We start from the raw sequence: 7,112 nt of genomic DNA, 5'->3' as shown, positions 1-7,112 counted from the left end.
CCATTGTCGCACGAGCCCGGAAACAGCTCCACAAAGTCCCCGTACACGAACAAAGCCAGCGGAACGTTGCCCGGATGTGCGGCCAGTGTCGTCACAAGTTTCCGCGCGGTCTTGGCGTTCATGCCGACCTGTACCGCCAGAGTCAGGCGGGGAGTGTTGGGAGGGGAGGCCGAGCAGCTGGAGTACACACCGCCTGGTTCACCGGGAGTGCCTTTTGGGATCTGCGGGTGAAGACACGATTTTGTAACGGTAGTTCACCTTTATCCGCGGGGTAACGTATATCCGTTGTGTTTGGAAACAGGGTATTTAGGGATATCAAGTCGACAGACGGAGGTTTTAAACTAAACTTATATTATTTTGAACGCCTCTTTGCAGTTCGACACCACCGTCTGTCTTCTTTGAGTCATAAATACCCTGTAAAGTTTTTTTTTTAAGAACGGGTCGGCCATTTCGGTTTTTCAAACACTGCCCAAACATTAAGATTTGCAAACTTGTCCTGTCCTGTCATGCCCTTTGTCGATGCGCACGGCCATGTTGGTTTTTTATGGGTTAGGAGACGGCCATATTGTTTTCTCCAATACTACCCAAACAACTCAGTTAACGTTAAAGCAAAAACATGTATATACCACGTTTCAATACTTTTTTTAAAATCTTAAATATGGCCTTTTTGCTCAAAGCAAGCATTTTAGCCAGATAAAGAAGCGTTAGAACCTACTTGGCCAGGTGGATGCAAATCTTCGACATCTTTGTAGTGCCTTGTCTCCGCCGACCAGGACGGTGTATATGTAGAACTAGCGATGCCCCTGCTCTTCAGCTCGTCGATTAATTTCTTCTTCGAGGTTTTACCCCACCCTTTGACGGCTTGATTCAAGTGGAACTCGCCGTAATACCTACATTGTAAAAATAGACAAACCGCAATGATCAACAAAAGTATACACGTCGCTGTTATCATCATTGAGGTCTTATTTCAGTAAAGAAGTAATAAATATTCATCTTATTTTCTTCGATTCAGAGTCATTTTATGATCAGATAAGGGGTTCCCTTCATGTTCCCTTTTTGGCTAATACGTTCAAATAAGGTATACATTTATTCTCTAAGTTATTATCAATAAATAGAGAAAGAATCGCTAATACACTATTCCACAAATCAGCAATTTTTTATATCTTCTAGATGACAGGCAAAGGACTAACATGTTAGGGAATACTAATAAGACAGGCTAATTGACATGATTGAGTTCTTTGTTATTGAATTTTTGCATAAGCAAGATAGAGAAATTGGTCCAAAATCAACGACAAGAAATTAACGGAAACACAATAGGCATGTATCTGTTTTCATCACTACTCACTTGTCCACCCATTTGAATGTTCCATCCGCCAACATCTTTTTAAGAATGTCGAACTCAGCGCCTTCCACGTCTAACTTGAAGATGACGTAATCCTCCTGGTTGGTGTTTTCCTGTATCCATTTTGACAGGTCGATAGTCGGTACCGTGTACCGGTAGGAGAACAGCCGCTTGCCGCCTGTCTCTTTCCTCGACCGCTCCCTTCCCGAGACGAACAGACTCCCCCCGCCCCACTGCATGTCCACGCCACGCTTCAACCCCCTCTCCGGAAACCATGTCGCCTCTGTATACGCCGTCATGTTTCCTGTAAATAAAACGTGGCACGTCGCTGAAAGTTAGACATCCAGGTAATATTAAAGATACGGTAGTTTTAGTTCGCGGTAGTTTTAAGTTCGCGGTAGCACCACTGATATAGTCTCATACTATATTGGAAAAATGTTCGCGGTGGTTTTGAATTCGCGGTGAAGTGGTCACCTCGAAAATCGCGAACATTAAACCACCGCGAACATTCCTGCATTTAGCTGGTGTGTTACGCCGAACGGCGGTTATACCGGCTATATAGATACAGATACAGATTCACAACACTGTAACTCACCGTCTTTGTCCGACACTGCGACAGGACAGTGTAAGACGTGGTTGGAGTACGGGGAGAAGTACGGCGCTAACCGGTGGTCCAGTTCGAAGGAGTGGATGAGGAAGTCCTTCCCGCCCGGGTATGTCTCACGGAACAGCTGTACGGTGGAGGCGACGTTTGCGCCGCAGTCCAGCAATATCTTCCGCGGCTGGTAGGGTGCACGGGCTGTGTCATCTGGCCTGTAAGATCGTAGCAAGACGTGCGATACTGGTAGACGGTATTTCTGTAAGTCTCTTTTTACATATTACGCTATTCGGTGTGTCTTTTGATTACAAACACGAGGTCATATTTGTCGCACGGTTGCCGTATTTGGCGAAAGTTTGTCGGCGAGGCTATGAAAAAACCTCTATGGATTTTATGATGTTTTATCCCTAAAGTACAGCGGATATAGTAAATGTTGTTCATCAAGTAAACAGTCTAAAGTATGCCTAAAAAGTTGCTGCCGTAAAGCTGCCGTATAAGGTATGTGAGGGTCTAGGTCATACACATACTTGTTGACTGATCATTTTAGCCTCCATAGCAGGCTCTCTTGGGACTTTTTTTGGGGGGGCTGGGGTACATAATAGGGGCCAGTAATCAGCAACGGCCGGCAATCAGCGACCAAGTACCAACAAAATGGCCAGCAAAAGTGTATTATGACTCTAATATGAGCCAAAAGAAAGAACCCAGAGAGCCTGCTATGGAGGCCAGATTTATTGCCATGTAGCCTTTTTCATTCATGATTAAGCTTTTCTATAGATAGCAAAAACCCATAGCGCAGATTTTCTCACCCAATCTTTCTCTTTTACTGAATATTGTGTTATTTTGTGTTTTGTTGTGTTGTACTGTATTGCATTGTATTTTTCTGTTGTCGTGAGTGCAATGCAATTTTTACTGACCTTAAACGCCTCTCAAGTAATGCAGACTCAGAGAATGGTGACTCGACGCCTTTCCTGAAATCTCTGGCACCGATATCAGAATCTTGTCCATTTGCTATGCACCTGATTGGTCGGCAGTGTCTGACGTCACCAAGATGGAACCCGAACAGTTGACTCAGAACAATGCCGACAGCTAGCCCCGAGATGAAAGCTATTCTGCTCTTCTTGGCTTTTGAAGATATGAGTTTGCCCGGCATGTCAGCCTAACAGAAAACAAATTTTAAGGGAATGTTAGAGTTAAATGCATGCTTGGTCTTCTTTTGTTTAGAGTTCTGTATAAACGCCCTTCGGTGTAACACACCAGCTTCGCAGGCACGCGACGCGGCAGCAGCTGGTTATATTACACTGAACGACCCGTCACACCTAACGTTTGCACATCTATCTGAACGTGTTGTTTAAAATCATCCAGAGAAGGTACCGCTACGGTACTTGGTGATAACAAATTCCACTGTGATTGAGAGAGACAAAATAGTTATCAATGTATGTACAAGTAACCCTCGGAAATATGTTGTCGACCTGCATAGTACCGCCAAACCGTAGTGACATCAATCTTTTGTGTAGTGTATTGAGCTGCACTTTTAAGGGCATTCGGTAGAGGTTGCAAGCCAACACCTCGAAAGTTAGCTGCTAGTCTAGACAATGCTAGACCGCAAAACCATGTGCAGTACTTTAGCAAAACAAAAACAATAACCACGTACAACCTACATACAAGTAAACAAACTGTATGGAAAGTATAACCATATATTGGTGAAGGTTTAGTAATACCATGCGCATGCCTTTACCATACCTTAATGTAAAGTATAGTCCTTGTGGTTACTAAATGTACTGTAACGGTTACGATCGTGCACGCTTTTTAGTACTGCAAATGCATTTAAGTTCGCGGGGATTTAAGTTCGCGGTAGCGGGAAAGGGGACTTTTCGCAGTGGTTTTAGTTCGCGCTAGCACCATGCACTGTAGTCTCTTACTGTCTTAGAAAAACTTCGGTTCGCGGTGAAGCGGCCACCGAGAAAACCGTGAACCACCGCGAACGTTTCTGCATTTACAGTATGTGGCTCGTGGAGTGTATATAATATCTGGTCACAATAACAGTTCTTATGACGACACTAAATGTGTTGCGATGTTCACCGATTATTGTATTTGCGGTCGCTCAAGCAAATCAACGTGACTTTAATACTTGAGGACGTTGACCTATTGTCATTCTGATTACTCGAAGGTCACCCACACGCGTCCTCAAGTCGGCTGATCTTTTTTTTTAAATTCAGCAACGTTTGCTGCACATATGAACACCCGAACCATTTGATACAAATGTGGGAGTTTTACTGAATGCATCAAGCCGGATTCATACGGGCGAATACGTCCTTATGAGGTCCGTGTGGAATTCGTAGACTCCATCAGGCTCCACAGGTCGCTGGAAAAATAGTAGAAATTGACCAAAAAATAATATAGACACACAACACACCAGAGGAGTTAGCTGTATATCCCAGGAGTATGGTTTCCGACCAGCTTACTCCTCTGGCATGTTATCTGGCTATATTTGTCCAATTTGTACTATTTTTTCAGTGACCCGAGAAGCCTGGTAGAGGCTATTATAAGACGTCCATACGGAGCTCACACGCACTTATAATATATACACATAATGTACACACGCGTGAACCAACCTTAATATTCAAGGTGAACTCATACCACCCCACCCCACCCCCTTCCTCTCCTTACTGTCACGTACAGTAATCAGTCAGAACTGGTCGGACGAGAACTCTGACACGATGTACTCTTTTGTTGTCGAATTTTCGTGTATCCAACTTCATAGCCGCCCTGTTATTTACATGCATGTTTTGTCATGTTCACGTAAGCTTCTCAGTAAAAAGACCATAACCTCCCCAGTTGCAACACATTTATACTTCCCCATTATACGTACACCTATAGCTTAACTCGTCTGCAAGCGTCCCCCCTCCCCCTAGTACGAACTAGGGTCTACTTTACAGGTCAATGCGTTTTATTTATCAAAATGAATCGGTTAGAAAGAAAGAAAGGTCAAATTCAGACTCATGTGGCATATACAAGTGTTAGTAAAATATTAGAATCAATGTTGCTATAAAGTAGTGCATGAGATAACCTGTAGAGTTAGTAGGTAAAGGCCCTTCATGAATATTGCATGAAACACATAAGGAAGCAAATCCAGTGAATCGTAGGTGTACATGTACGTAACTTAAGCTAACGCCGATTGGCGAATTCAAGACACAGAAGAAAAAAATCTTAGTAGTGTCAGCTGTACATACATGTGTCATCCTACGACACTCGGCAATGACTGGTTTTACCAGCGAATTCCCCGCGCTTGGCAGAAACTCTCCCATAACCCTATCGTACGATGTCCTACGACGTTTGTAAACACTGCTGTATATTCAAACTATGACCCCCACTGCTACATGTATACTCAAACGTACGTCGTCGCTGAGAAAACCACATCGTAGCCCTGTGTACCGATACGAGACGTAGTTAACCGCCATATAAGTTACTAACCTTAATCTGGTCACTAAAACTGTACCACTTTTCCACTGTTGTGATGTGTTGAGATCACTAAATGCGTTTTAGTGTCACAAATGCCCGGGGTGGTGGGTGTTATGAGATCTGGGATGGTACCAAACAAGTAGATCTCCCCCAGGATATAATTAAGCCGGCTGTCCTCGACCTCAACTGCAACCAGTACAAAAAATGAATGGGATGGAATGGGCTTACAAACTTAGATCAACCAGAAACTATAGGCGGCAATTTTCAGTCCTGAATCGTTCCAATATCATAATAGACAGTTTTTTGCAAGTTCATGCCCGTAGACTAATGCAAGGACATGGTATAAACTAGATAGGAAATATCCATGAAACAAATATGAACTGTGATACATGTAAATGTACAAAGAGACCACTGGAATACTAGTGTTGACTATGTCTAGATAGGTTGGGTTTGACTTCTTTTTCGGAAACAGAGGAAGACAAAGAGCCCCATTTTTTCTACAATTTGTATTTTTTGTGATTTTAATAGGAAAGTGCCAATTGCAAATTAAAGTGATTTTCAATGTTTCTTCATATCTCCCATATTTCTTGGAAGCTCACCCCACCTTTCGGTGAGTTAAGAATTATACATGTATCTGGAGAAGCCAAGCTAGTCCAAGCAAGTCACATTTCAAATAGAATTGATTGATTTATCTGTTCATTTGTTTTATTCAACTAAGTAAAAAAAAATATTTCTGGAGATAGATAATTTTCCTTTATTGGGATGTGCACCTGTCAGATGGAGGTCCAAAATCAAGACCGGAACATAAACGTGCTGCTACTGTAAAATAGTACTGAATAGAGTGATGCGTACACCGTTTTACTGATTGCGTTACGAAAAAAATCATCCCTAGCACAAAGACTGCATAAAAGATGAAAATATTTTTGATTTAGATTCTCTCGAAAGCAGGGATTCTCTGAATAAAGCATCTGCTGTTGAGAGAAACATTGTGTTAACGGTTTATTCACGTGTCTGTCGTCAGTGACGACCACATATTACTTTGATTGTTAGATAGTTCAGGTGAAGGTACCTAAATATCTGAAATGTAACACCACATGACAAGCCAACAAGGACAATTCGTGATGTAGAAAGGAGAGCACGCTTCTCGTACTTTATCTCTCTCTGTGCATGTGTCTATCACACTCTCACAGACAGACGGACACACACACACACACACACACACACACACACACACACACACACACACACACACACACATGCGCACACACACATGCACACATATACACATGCACATAGAAAAACTCACACTCACAGATGCACACAGAGACACACACAGAGACGCACACACACACAGTCACACACAGAGAGACATAAGGACACAGACACATAAGGACACACAGAGACACAGACAGCCCCCCCCCATCACACACACACACACACACACCTCTCTCTCTCTCTCTCTCTCTCTCTCTCTCTCTCTCTCTCTCTCTCTCTCTCTCTCTCTCTCTCTCTCTCTCTCTCTCACTCTTGCTCACTCTCTCTCTTGTTCCCTCTCTCACTATCTCCCTATAATATTCTCCACTTTCACCATCTTTTCAAAACGTCACGTAAACGAGTCCTGCAGATGGACAGTGTAATGACTAAATTCTCTCCGCCGAGGTCTGAACTCATACCAGCGCGTACTGATCTCCGAGATCTTAGATACTTTGCTCT

Source organism: Branchiostoma floridae, chromosome 5 (genome assembly GCF_000003815.2).
Source record: "Branchiostoma floridae strain S238N-H82 chromosome 5, Bfl_VNyyK, whole genome shotgun sequence".
Classification (NCBI taxonomy): domain Eukaryota; kingdom Metazoa; phylum Chordata; class Leptocardii; order Amphioxiformes; family Branchiostomatidae; genus Branchiostoma; species Branchiostoma floridae.
The sequence above is the reverse complement of the archived record's forward strand: the minus strand, read 5'-3'. Positions refer to the sequence as shown.